Below are 14955 nucleotides of genomic sequence, written 5' to 3'. Positions count from 1 at the left end.
CACCTTCTGTACTCATATCTTGACCACTGTGGTCGATAAACGTTTCTTCGAACCTGGTGAAGAAATCAGACACGGTCTCATCTTTCTTTTGCTTACACGCAGACAATTTGTCCCAATTCACCCACATCGCAGGCATCAAAGTCTTCATGTAAGTAATTATCCTACCAGGGAGGTCTGCCACTAACGGTTCGGGTTTAGCACCACCAACTTGTCTGCCATCAGCAGCAGCAATATTAACCCATGTATCACCTAACTCCTGATCATGATCCGCATGATGAATCTTTCCCCATAAAGGCTGTGGAACGACATTTCCAAACATGTCTATATTCGCTAAATTCCTAATGCAAGAGCCTGCAGTTTGTGACAATTCCTTGTAATACCCTGCAGGATTTTTGCGGGGGTCAGGCAAAGTCTGCTTAAGGGCCAAAACTTCAGCTCGTTTCCAAGGCACATGTACCCAAACACGCTGAAAGTGTGCTGGAACAGCAGACGCGATTAGCGACATCAGCTGCAACGGCTTCCTTCCATACCGGAGGAACCTCTCTCATGGGATATTGTCTCGCTTTCCTTTTAACGGAGGAATCATGCTAAAATAATGACCGGGAAACACCCTCACTCCTAAACGACAATAATGTCGCAACTGCTTTTTTAACATCTGAACCCACAATTGTGCCTTTTGCAAACTCGAACCGTAGATGACATAACTCAGGGGAATTGGGCTCCAAATCATTTTCCTCTAAATCCTCACCAAGAAAAGTACACATTTTCTCGAAAAAGTATCTCTGTTTCGGCTCTTCCCACTGATGGAAGACATCCATAACAGAATCTAGCTCATATGTCGTAGGGTCTGTAACCCATCTGTGTGCCAAATAATTCAATGTTTCCCGCTCTCTGGAGTCGGGCAGTTGACTACGCAATTGTTTGCTTGTTGAAACAGGGGTCATACTTGTTGCCCCAAAAAGAGGATACAGAAGACTAGCAACAGTGTTAGTCATTCTCTGTCGAACAGAAGGAGAAGTTGACGAAAGAACAGGAGTAAAAGCAGAGTGAGGCAAGGTAGATGCAGATGCAGACGCAGTAACAGTAGGAATATCAGAAGAGGCAGTCGATGCAGTAGGCAAAGTCGTAAGAAGTACAGGGGGAGCAGGTAGCAAAGTCAGCGGCCCTTGAGGAGGCTGAGCCGTAGCAGTAGGAGCCAACTGAGGAAGAGCTGACGGTTGTGGAAGAACCTGGGGCACAACAACCGGAGGTTGCACAACTAAAGGTTGCAGAGGTGCAGTAGCACTCTGCGCATAGGGGGGTGGCGAACTTAATAAGTGAGACATTAACGGATCTTTCTCAAGTTCTTTTGCTGCATCTTGCTTAAGGGGTGGCAAGACTGGATAGCATTTATCGATCACCATTTTACGTTGCCTATGCAACTGTTCACTCGCTTGTTCTTCCTCATCTTTATATTGCATAGCAGCTTGCATTATCGAAATACCCTTTTCTCTTTTATTCTTTTTAGCTAATTTAATTTCTGTCTGTTTGGCTTCCTTTCGCCATAGGCGGAAAGAGTCAAACATCGCCGGCCAGGCTTTCTTCTTAAAAAGTCTAACCTCTAGATTATCTAATAACTCTGTGTCAAAACTACCATATTGGGGCCATTTTAAAACACCATCCCTTCTGGTGTATCGGATCCATACTTCATTATACGTGATAGGGCCCACGCCATGTTTCACGTAGAGCTCATAGGTTGGAGTTCCAATTGGAGGAACCGGACATGAGTCCTCCAATCGGGAATCCCTATTACAACCAAGACAAAACAAGTTTCCAAGTCTGCTAAGACCAGGCATCTTCGCTCTCTAGTCTAGCTTCCAACTTCAAAGGATTTATCGATTACGATAGTCTCGTGAATACACGAGTCCCTCGGCTTTGGTACTTGCAAGTTCCAAATCAAAGATCCCAAGGGGATACCCAAACTAAGAACCAAACTAAGGACTGGGAGACGCTCCACTTATACTCAACTGAGGTATCGATGACGACACCAGAAGACATGTCTATCGTTTCGCTCTACAAATCATCAAGGGTCCAAAACAGGGCGATAGTCAGGGCAGCAGTCCTTCGTAGCCGTCGGGAAGCGGGGAACCTCGCAGCAAAGACTTTCGGACCACGTCGACATGCAGGGGTCGATGAAGTGGCGGCCTTCCTCCAGAATTTTCACACGAAGCTCCTCACGAACCTCTGGCTTGGACCGGTACCGCTGATATCGCCCAACGTTGGGCGTCAACTGAAGTACTGGGTTTTTCGGAACCCAGCGGTGCCAGGGACACACCTTATGACTTCGGGTCCTTCCTGTTTCAGACTACAGAAACTCAGGGTCTTCTAGGTGAAGTCAAAGATCGAGTTTATTGGCTGCAACCAAGTAACAGGTGTCCTAGAAGTACAACACTGTGTATATTCTCAGGAGACTGCTCAATCTTACAAAGGCAGCCTTCCCTTTTTATACAAAATATTAGGCTTCAGGCACACATTCCTTATTTTACAGTTGACCATTCACATATTTTCAATACAAAGAAAAAAAGCAGAGTCATGACAAGCCCATATTTCAGTTTGTTCAGCCCACAATAAATTACCCAGCAAGGCCCAGTATTTTCATCAGATATCGACAAAACCCCAATAAAAACGGGCGCCTCCTCCTCGTAAAGCAAGTCATAAAGAAAGAAACAGAGGCAGGTGTGTGTAAGATTAGGAAGGGTTTGTGTGCGATGAAGGGTTTATGGCATGTTGTGCTTTGATACTATCTCGGATCGGCCACTGGGAGAGGAACCGACCGAACAGGTTTTGCCTTGGGCAGTGGAGTCAGCTTGCCCAGATCGTGCAGGAGTCAGCGAAGGTATACATGTCCTTCAGACTCGGTTTTGACCTTAGTCACCGGCCTATGTGAGGGCAACCACAAAATGGATGCCGTATACAAAATGGAACCCAAGGGTTCAGGACGGAGTCCCTGATTTAATGGTGACTTCGCCGCCCAAATATGACGAAAATTGGAGTATGTAGTGTACTCGTCATTCTCGGTCTGCTGATACCAAAATCGTCATGATACGACGATGTTGTTGACACAGGTCCAAAATTTTCAGTACCACAGACCCTCCTTTAGCCCTTACATAGGCAATAACCTATACTCATGCTAATCTGAGTCCAGGTCTGCATTCCTAAAATCATTGAGATGTTGCTGCAGCATCATCCTATTACTTAGTTCGTCCCTCGATACAGGTTTCCTTACACACGATGTAGCACAGAGGCCACATATAGCAGGAGCACACTGTATGCATAGACAGAACAGGAAAAGAATGGCCAAGATCATCCCAATGACCATCAGAATCTTCCATCCCCAGGCGGATATCAGTTCCCAGACCCATCCCATCAACGACCAATCTCCTTTATCCACATGAATAGATTCAGAGATCTTATGCAGTTTGGAAATGGCCTGGCACACTGTTGGAGCGTTATCTGGAATGAAAACGCAGCAACTCGATTGGATCACTTTACATATCCCACCTCGGTCTGCAAGTATGACATCTAACGCGACCCTGTTCTGAAGGGTCATAAGGCGATCCGACTGGAGCTCAGCAGTCAAGTTACTAAGGGCACCGGCAGTTTCATCTACGGTGGATTCAACCACCCTCGTCAATTGCCTTATGTTCCTGCTGTTAACCATTGGTCCCCAGAACGGCAGAAAACCCTTCATGAAGTCTCCAAATTCTTGTCCTGCAGTGTCTTCTTTACTGAAGACACCTCTAACTATCCTTGTCTTGTGGTAATCTGCCGCAGCTGTGTAGGTGGGAGGCAACAGGAACGAAACGAAACATGTGCCCGAAAAGTCAGGGGGCAACCATGTATTGGCTCTATCATGGCAGATGAAATAGGTACCCTTAGCTGCTAAGAACGAAGGGGAAGTCTGGGACGCAAAAACATATGTCTCAGTGCAGACACTCTTCCCTAACTGAGCTCTTGGATTCTTGCCAGTACCTTGCAGACACAGGTGAACCTGATGGGGTACAATCCAAATCGGGGAGGATCTCTTAGCTCGCTGTTTCTCACCCAGAGTAACTCCATATCCAGTCACGTTCCATCCAATGTATTCTAGTGTCTCATCTCTTGGGATAGTCTCATAGGAAGTATCTTCCCTAATCATATCTACTATACCCTTAACTAGAGCACTATTCTTTGGATTGTCTTTTTCAGAACGTAGGGGGTAGACTTCATGTGCGTAGATGAACATTGTTCTGTATGCCCACACAGAACCATTATGGCTGAAAGGCAGGACCAGATAAGGGATACCTTTATCCATTGTGTGAGGCATAAGACCACACACCCAACAGTTAGTCGTGTTCATTACTAGTTGGTGTTGGTGCAAAAGCTGAACGAAGGAGTTATTAATAAACTCTAATCTCCTAACGGACTCATGCTCAGGAAAAGGGTGGAAAGAATGCGAGGAAACAGTAGCAGGAGGCATGGGCAGTGTAGTGGGTGCAAATGTCATTCGAAAAGAGAATAAAACATATCCTATTAAAAACATCATTACACTGAACAACATGAAAATGCACAATATCAAAAACCGTTTCTTGGTCATCATTCTACAGATTTTAGCTTTAGAGTTTATCTCTATGGCAGGTCTCTGCATCTCGAAAAACTCCATCCTCTCTAAATGCTGCTCGCGATGGTAGGGTGTTCTATGCTAAGGAATGCTTCTGTCAGTCCAGGGCAACTCCCTTAGACCAACCAGAACTGTCGACCTAACGTCTTCAGCTGCACTCCAAAGACTTGGGCAACCGCGACCCTACAGCTGAACCCGGATGGTGGTTCGAAAAACAAAAATAAAAAGTTTCTCAGATGAGAGAGCTGCACTTTCAAATATAGCAAAGGAAAGAAAAATGTATTAGTTCATAGCTCTCGGCATCAGGTTATAGCGTCTTTTTCCAGGTAATGTCTGGTCTTGAAACAGCAGTTCAGGCTCTGCAGTGTCCAATTGAGTTGACGGTGGCACAGCTCCTTGCAAACGTTTGTCACTTTCCTGTTCAGAAATTGTTCCTTTTATGCGTGCATCACTGAAAGGTAGAAAACGAGGCACAGTCTCAGAGTCAGCAACCCCCTCCTGGACCCACCGGTCGTACGGCAGAGGCAAAGGGACCCTCTTACAATGTACGCTGTGGATCCAGTTCTTTTTCCCTTCCACTCGCACGGCGGATCTCGTTGACAGCAGGACTAGGTGGGGGCCGGTCCAACGGGGCTGGTCATTCTTTGTTCGCTGGAAATTCTTGACCAGCGCCCAGGATCGATATGATGTCCTGGAGCTTCAGAGACCTGTGGCAGAGTATCGTGAACCTGTTGGTGTAAAACACGCAATTTAGCCGTCAATTCGTACAAATAATCAAGCAGTACAGGGTGTTCGATCTCACTGAATTTTGTCGCCCTTGGCACTCCCCATATGTTGGCCGGACGGCCGAACACAATCTCATAGGGACTGAGTCCCACTCGCGAATGTACAGTCATTCTTGTTGATAGGAGTGCTAAAGGCAGGGCGTCGGGCCATTTAAGACCAGAGCTCGCTTGGATTTTGACCAATTTCAGTTTTAACATGCCGTTGTAGCACTCTACTAGTCCAGCTGATTGAGGGTGATTTGCAGCGTGGAATTTTTGCTGGATACCTAGCCCTTCACATACTTTCTTCATCACTTGACCCACAAATTCGCTCCCATTGTCACTCCAGACCATTCTCGGCATTCCAAACCTAGGGAAGAACTCTTTAACAAGGGCTTTAGCTGTGGACAAGGCAGTGTTGTCCTTCAGGGGATATGCCTCTACCCATCTTGAAAAGGCACAAACAACAACGAGTACGTATTTTAAGTTGTTGCACCTCTCCATGTGGATGAAATCTAGCTGCAAAACCTCGAACGGGTACGTTGGAGGCACAAAATGACCAGCTGGAGTTGGGGTTCCCCTACCAGGATTGTATTTCAGACACACCATACAATTCTTGACCACATTCTCTGCACACTTAGGAATTCTAGCATTTTGCCATACTGGAGCCAACAAATTACAAATCCCTTTCACACTGATGTGAGCCATTCCATGGGCCATTGTAACCACTGCAAGCACATATGCATCGGGTAACAACCATCGCTGATGCTCTGACAATTCAACCCAACAACCATTTGCATCAAATTTACCCGTACTTTCTCGCCACACATTCAACTCTTTCTCTGTAGCTTCAGCTTGAATAGACTTCACACTCTCTATCGTGTCTTCACACATTCCAACGTCACCAACCCATCTTGCAGGGCCTGCAACATACATTCGGCTCATCACATCCCTTGCTGTTTCTTTTGCGACTTCATCAGCAAATGCATTTCCACGACCAACATCATCAGCCACCTTCTTGTGTGCACTGCATTTTACAATCGCAACTTGCAACGTCAAAGTAAGTGACTCGAGGAGTTCATTCACCATCTGACCATGCTGTATCTTAGCTCCATGGGAAGTCAGAAATCCACGTTCTTTCCACAATCGTCCAAAACTATGGGCCACACCGAATGCATACTGGCTGTCAGTATATATGGTCACTTTCATTCCTTTCGATAACACACACGCTCTTGTAAGTGCAATCAACTCTGCTGCTTGAGCTGAATTATGTGGGACACGTGCAGCTTCAACAATCGTATGCAAAGTCGTAACAGCATATGCCGCAGTCGTATCACCATTCGGAAGCTTGAAACATGAACCATCCACCCATAAGGTACCATCACACTTCACAAGAGGAGTGTCCTGGAGATCTATTCTCCCTTTCGTTTCTTCTTCTGTTCTGAGAAAACAATCATGCTGTTCAGAAGCATCTGTCTCTGTTACAATTGGCAACAACGTAGCTGGATTCAACGTGTTGCATCTCTTTATGTGTACATGACTCGCTAGAAGTGTCAACTCATAACCTGACAATCGAGCACTAGTTAAGTGTTGTGTTTGGTCCTATTTAACAACGTGTCCACTGCATGTGGAACCATCACAATCAATGTATTATTCATCACTAAACCAGCAGACTGCCGAATAGAAACAGCTGCTGCCGCCGTGGCTCTTAAGCAACTTGGCAATGCTTTAGCTACCGGATCCAAAGTTGACAAAAAATACGCGCATGGACGCTGCTTGTTTCCGAACAACTGTGTCAACACTGACAATGCACAACCTTCTTTCTCATGGACATACAATGTAAAGGGCTTACTGTAGTCGGGGGTACCCAACACAGGAGCCGAACATAATGCCTTGCGTAATTCAGAAAAGCTTTTCTGACACTCTTCAGACCATGGGAGGGGATTCGGTGTATCTTTACAAGTTAATGCCACCAAAGGTTTGGCCAACAAAGAAAAATTCGGTATCCATTGTCTGCAATATGATGTAATGCCCAAGAAAGCACGCACTTCTCTCTGTGTCCTAGGCACACTCAATTTCGCTATTGCCTGAATTCTTTCTGGGGTCAGTTTCCTTCCCTCCTTCGATAAGAGATGACCTAAGTAGGTCACTTCTTGTCGACAATATTGCAATTTGGAAAGGGACACTTTGTGATGTAAATCAGACAAATGACGCAACAATGACAACGTGGCTTCTTTACAGATTTTCTCAGTATCTGCAGCAACAAGCAAATCATCAACATACTGAATAAGGGTAGCGCCATCAGGTAAAACAATCGTATCAAGCTGTGTTTTTAAAGCTTGACTATATATTGATGGACTTTTACAGTAGCCCTGGGGAGCGCATTTGAAGCGGAAGCTTCGACCTCCTAAACTGAAGCCGAAAATATCCCTACTCTCCTCGGCAATCGGGATGCTTAAGAACGCATTCTTCAAGTCGATCACCGAGAACCAAGTCGCAGAAGCTGGAACCATAGTCAATAGGGCAGTGATATCAGGGACAACTGGGAATTGTGGCACGATTTTGTTCACTTCTCTAAGATCAATCACAAATCTGTAAACGGGTGGCTGAGAAGGGTCAGTGCATTTCAGAACAGGCAGAACAGGACTATTGCAAACGTTGCCTCTTGTCTCTTCAATTACATCTTTTTCAATTAAATCATAAATGATCGCTAGCAACGCTTTTTCACCTTCACTAGAGATTTTATATTGGGGAATTCGTGGCATTTTAACATTGGCTTTCAATCTCACAACATATGGCGGTATTTCCAAAAGACCCACATCATTAGGACCAGTAGCCCAAAGAATATCAGGAAGAAGCGATAATTCTGTCGGAAGTTTATCCTTTGACAAATACATTGGGGAGACAACTTTCCTACCTAGTGTAAGTTGTACTCCCGAAGGAGAACAATACAATGTCGCATACAATCTTTTCAACAGATCCAACCCTAACAAGTTTTCACCACAACCTGTTGTCAGAATAAGGGGTGCTTCTAATTCACAAGGTCCAACAGAAAGGGACATAGGACTAGAAATCGGGTTCCTAACCGGGGCGCCAGAAAAACCTACTGAAACATTCATTTTGCCAGACAAAGGTGCGCCAGGGAGTTTAGAGTGTATAATAGAACTCTTTGTAGCACCAGTATCCAACAGAAAAGGTTCTGACACACCTGATGTAATCACCTCAACATAAGGTCCATTCTGATCTACTGGAACTGAAACAACTCCCTCTCTTTGTCTATGGCTGTCCTAGCAATCATTACCTTCCATATTCTCATCTTCTGCATAGTAGTCATCAGCATAGTACTGAGGTGTCCTACCAGACACGTTATTCTGTTGATCAAAACTATTCATTGAATTCGGAGGTGAAAATGGGCGCGCGTTCTGGGGGAAATTTCCACGTCCTCTACCTCTAGGCGCTTGTGGAGTACCTCGACCTCTTGCGCTAGAAACACCATTCATACGCTGTAGCAGAGCAGGGCAACTACTTTTAAAATGGCCCTCCTCTTTACAATATGCACACTGATTAGGGCCTAAAGGAAAGCGTTGTTGAGGATATTCGGTCCTTTGCATGTTTCTCTGAAATTGCTGAGGCTGCTGATAGTTACTCTGACCACCACGAGGCGGGTACGCCTGCTGTAATAGGACCTTCGTTTTTAACTCTTTCGTTTTCTTGTCTGCTCTATCTTTCTCATCTTTGTCCCTATTTTTGTAATACTGCGCAGTAGCCAATATCTGTGCTGAAGAGGAAACGGCCCACGAACTTTCTGAATCTTTTAATTTCTTACACAACTCGGGAAGCAAATTATGCACGAACTTGTCAACGAACAACCGTTGACCACCTTCTGTACTCATATCTTGACCACTGTGGTCGATAAACGTTTCTTCGAACCTGGTGAAGAAATCAGACACGGTCTCATCTTTCTTTTGCTTACACGCAGACAATTTGTCCCAATTCACCCACATCGCAGGCATCAAAGTCTTCATGTAAGTAATTATCCTACCAGGGAGGTCTGCCACTAAAGGTTCGGGTTTAGCACCACCAACTTGTCTGCCATCAGCAGCAGCAATATTAACCCATGTATCACCTAACTCCTGATCATGATCCGCATGATGAATCTTTCCCCATAAAGGCTGTGGAACGACATTTCCAAACATGTCTATATTCGCTAAATTCCTAATGCAAGAGCCTGCAGTTTGTGACAATTCCTTGTAATACCCTGCAGGATTTTTGCGGGGGTCAGGCAAAGTCTGCTTAAGGGCCAAAACTTCAGCTCGTTTCCAAGGCACATATACCCAAACACGCTGAAAGTGTGCTGGAACAGCAGACGCGATTAGCGACATCAGCTGCAACGGCTTCCTTCCATACCGGAGGAACCTCTCTCATGGGATATTGTCTCGCTTTCCTTTTAACGGAGGAATCATGCTAAAATAATGACCGGGAAACACCCTCACTCCTAAACGACAATAATGTCGCAACTGCTTTTTTAACATCTGAACCCACAATTGTGCCTTTTGCAAACTCGAACCGTAGATGACATAACTCAGGGGAATTGGGCTCCAAATCATTTTCCTCTAAATCCTCACCAAGAAAAGTACACATTTTCTCGAAAAAGTATCTCTGTTTCGGCTCTTCCCACTGATGGAAGACATCCATAACAGAATCTAGCTCATATGTCGTAGGGTCTGTAACCCATCTGTGTGCCAAATAATTCAATGTTTCCCGCTCTCTGGAGTCGGGCAGTTGACTACGCAATTGTTTGCTTGTTGAAACAGGGGTCATACTTGTTGCCCCAAAAAGAGGATACAGAAGACTAGCAACAGTGTTAGTCATTCTCTGTCGAACAGAAGGAGAAGTTGACGAAAGAACAGGAGTAAAAGCAGAGTGAGGCAAGGTAGATGCAGATGCAGACGCAGTAACAGTAGGAATATCAGAAGAGGCAGTCGATGCAGTAGGCAAAGTCGTAAGAAGTACAGGGGGAGCAGGTAGCAAAGTCAGCGGCCCTTGAGGAGGCTGAGCCGTAGCAGTAGGAGCCAACTGAGGAAGAGCTGACGGTTGTGGAAGAACCTGGGGCACAACAACCGGAGGTTGCACAACTAAAGGTTGCAGAGGTGCAGTAGCACTCTGCGCATAGGGGGGTGGCGAACTTAATAAGTGAGACATTAACGGATCTTTCTCAAGTTCTTTTGCTGCATCTTGCTTAAGGGGTGGCAAGACTGGATAGCATTTATCGATCGCCATTTTACGTTGCCTATGCAACTGTTCACTCGCTTGTTCTTCCTCATCTTTATATTGCATAGCAGCTTGCATTATCGAAATACCCTTTTCTCTTTTATTCTTTTTAGCTAATTTAATTTCTGTCTGTTTGGCTTCCTTTCGCCATAGGCGGAAAGAGTCAAACATCGCCGGCCAGGCTTTCTTCTTAAAAAGTCTAACCTCTAGATTATCTAATAACTCTGTGTCAAAACTACCATATTGGGGCCATTTTAAAACACCATCCCTTCTGGTGTATCGGATCCATACTTCATTATACGTGATAGGGCCCACGCCATGTTTCACGTAGAGCTCATAGGTTGGAGTTCCAATTGGAGGAACCGGACATGAGTCCTCCAATCGGGAATCCCTATTACAACCAAGACAAAACAAGTTTCCAAGTCTGCTAAGACCAGGCATCTTCGCTCTCTAGTCTAGCTTCCAACTTCAAAGGATTTATCGATTACGATAGTCTCGTGAATACACGAGTCCCTCGGCTTTGGTACTTGCAAGTTCCAAATCAAAGATCCCAAGGGGATACCCAAACTAAGAACCAAACTAAGGACTGGGAGACGCTCCACTTATACTCAACTGAGGTATCGATGACGACACCAGAAGACATGTCTATCGTTTCGCTCTACAAATCATCAAGGGTCCAAAACAGGGCGATAGTCAGGGCAGCAGTCCTTCGTAGCCGTCGGGAAGCGGGGAACCTCGCAGCAAAGACTTTCGGACCACGTCGACATGCAGGGGTCGATGAAGTGGCGGCCTTCCTCCAGAATTTTCACACGAAGCTCCTCACGAACCTCTGGCTTGGACCGGTACCGCTGATATCGCCCAACGTTGGGCGTCAACTGAAGTACTGGGTTTTTCGGAACCCAGCGGTGCCAGGGACACACCTTATGACTTCGGGTCCTTCCTGTTTCAGACTACAGAAACTCAGGGTCTTCTAGGTGAAGTCAAAGATCGAGTTTATTGGCTGCAACCAAGTAACAGGTGTCCTAGAAGTACAACACTGTGTATATTCTCAGGAGACTGCTCAATCTTACAAAGGCAGCCTTCCCTTTTTATACAAAATATTAGGCTTCAGGCACACATTCCTTATTTTACAGTTGACCATTCACATATTTTCAATACAAAGAAAAAAAGCAGAGTCATGACAAGCCCATATTTCAGTTTGTTCAGCCCACAATAAATTACCCAGCAAGGCCCAGTATTTTCATCAGATATCGACAAAACCCCAATAAAAACGGGCGCCTCCTCCTCGTAAAGCAAGTCATAAAGAAAGAAACAGAGGCAGGTGTGTGTAAGATTAGGAAGGGTTTGTGTGCGATGAAGGGTTTATGGCATGTTGTGCTTTGATACTATCTCGGATCGGCCACTGGGAGAGGAACCGACCGAACAGGTTTTGCCTTGGGCAGTGGAGTCAGCTTGCCCAGATCGTGCAGGAGTCAGCGAAGGTATACATGTCCTTCAGACTCGGTTTTGACCTTAGTCACCGGCCTATGTGAGGGCAACCACAAAATGGATGCCGTATACAAAATGGAACCCAAGGGTTCAGGACGGAGTCCCTGATTTAATGGTGACTTCGCCGCCCAAATATGACGAAAATTGGAGTATGTAGTGTACTCATCATTCTCGGTCTGCTGATACCAAAATCGTCATGATACGACGATGTTGTTGACACAGGTCCAACATTTTCAGTACCACAGAGCTGGATGGACCCATTACACAGCGGGAAATCAAAATAGCCATTCACTCCCTTAACCGAGGCAAAACTCCTGGCATGGACGGGTTGCCTGCAGAATTTTACTAGACTTACTCTGAAACGCTAGTACCCATTTTGGAGAAAATTTATAAGACAGCTTACGAGGTTGGTCACCTGCCTGCCACGACAATGCAAGCCTCAGTGATATCCATACCAAAACCCGGCAGGGATACCCTTGACTTGAATAACTATAGACCCCTCTCAATGCTCCCCACAGAGTATAAAATACTTAGCAAAGCTTTCGCTATGAGAATACAGGCCCACCTCCCTGCCCTAATACACCCAGAACAATGCGGCTTCCTCCCGGGGAGGAGTACTTCCCAGAATACAAGGAGACTCCACGCCCTCATGTCAGCCACGCCACTGGACCTCCCTCAGGCCGGTTGCGTCGCCTTGGACCTCCGGCAGGCGTTCGACTCCCTGACATGGGATTTTATGTTCGAGGTCATACGGCGTTTTGACTTCCCTGACTCCCTAATCAAATGGATTTGTCTACTGTATACGAATCAGACAGCTAGAGCACGCACAGGCAGGTATACCTCGGATAGGTACGATATTTACAGAGGCACCCGGCAAGGATGCCCGCTTTCACCTTTGCTGTTCGTACTGACACTAGAGCCCCTGGCGCTCGCGCTCCGGACCCGAGCGGACGAGGTGGGTATTTCCATTGGGGGTACGCATAATTTGATATCAATATATGCTGATGATATCTTAGTGTACCTTCGGGATTTGAATGGGAACCACTCACACCTGGCGACCATCTTTGACCGTTTTGAGACCTTATATGGCCTGGCCATTAACCCGACGAAATCCCTAGGCTTTTATTTCCGCGAAGGGCAACGACCTTCCCACATACAATTTGGTGATTACCGGATCCAAATAGCGCCGACCACATTTAAATACCTAGGCATTAACGTTTATAGAAATCAGGAAGACCAGATTGAGGGTAACGTACGGAGGGCAATCAATGGTCTCCGAGGTAGTGTGAACTTTTGGACGTCCCTGCCCCTATCTGTCATGGGTAGGATAGCAGTTTCAAAAATGGTCATGCTCCCCCGTATATTGTACTACATCGTAAACCTGCCGGTCCTCCTCCCGCAACACATATTTGCCACGCTGAATACGATCCGGATTACTCTCATATGGGGTCCTGGGAGACGGCGAATAAGCCTCAAGAAACTACAACTGAGCACCAGACAGGGAGGCCTTGGTGTACCAGACCTACAGGGTTACTATTACGCCAGCCAGTTACAATGGCTGTCACGATGGGTGGCGGGTAAGAATTTACACGAGATTGCTCTCACACAGGACCAATTAGCAGGTGGAGAACTGCACTCCCTTCTGTTGCCCGGAGCCAAGATCCCTAGAGGCTGCCACCCCCTGCTGCATACTGCTTTGCAGTGCTGGCGAAAGGCGCTGGCGTACACGGCGGGGACCACTCCCTATGCAGATAACATTCCCCTGTTGAGGATCCCAACACCGCAGGGACGTCTAACACAACGCAGGTTACAACCTTGGGCAGAGGTGGGAGTGGATAGAGTGGGTGACCTGTTTGGGGACGACACACTACTGGATCACGCCTCCTTCGCGCAGGCAACAGGTGCCCCAATGCGATTGTACTTCTTACATGCCACAGTGACACACTAAGTGCGATGCACATGGGCCCTACAGCACAGCAAACCAGAACAACATGAACTAGTGCATCTCCTCCATTATATGGGGTCGGGAGGACACTTAGTACGATGGCTCTACGTGGGCACTTGGGGACACGCTGCTTTACCTCTTACCACACTCAGACACCTGGACTCTAGACACGGGAGAGGTTATGACGGACGGGGCCTGGAAGATTGTCCTAGAACATCATAGGAGGGTGTCCAGAAACATCAAATTCAAATTCATACAGGCTATGATACTGCACAGGGCATATCTCACCCCCCAAAGACTCCATAGGATGTTCCCTGCTTCCTCTCATAGTTGTCCCCGATGTCAAGGGGACGAGGCCGATATCCTCCATATGCTGTGGACATGCCTGAGAATACGCAGCTACTGGGGGACAGTCCGCCAAACACTACACACTATCACAACCCTGCAGATACCTTGTCTGATAGGGAACAGGAAAAGACCCAAGACTCATAAGGCACAGCTGAAGTTCTTAGACCTGGCACTCTTGTTGGCACTCAGAGTCATAACTATGAGGTGGAAATCGGACAGACCCCCGAGTGTAGAGGTGTGGCGTTCTGATTTGCTAAAATGGGGCAGGGCAGAAAGTGGAATCCTGCGTAGAGAAGAGGAGAAAGGGCTCCAGACACACCCAATTGCGCAGGAATGGGAGCGGATGCTGATAGAGATAGAGGATGTGGACCTAGAGCTCTCACAGGAGAATACCCCATGACCAGACATACAGGGTAGAGAGCAATGGAAATACAGAGTGGGGATATCACTGCCGTATGTACAGGTTAGCCAGTCACACGTAAATACAGCCTCTGGACAGG

This window comes from Lissotriton helveticus, chromosome 8 (assembly GCF_964261635.1).
Source record: "Lissotriton helveticus chromosome 8, aLisHel1.1, whole genome shotgun sequence".
NCBI lineage: Eukaryota > Metazoa > Chordata > Amphibia > Caudata > Salamandridae > Lissotriton > Lissotriton helveticus.
Note: the sequence above shows the minus strand (reverse complement) of the source record.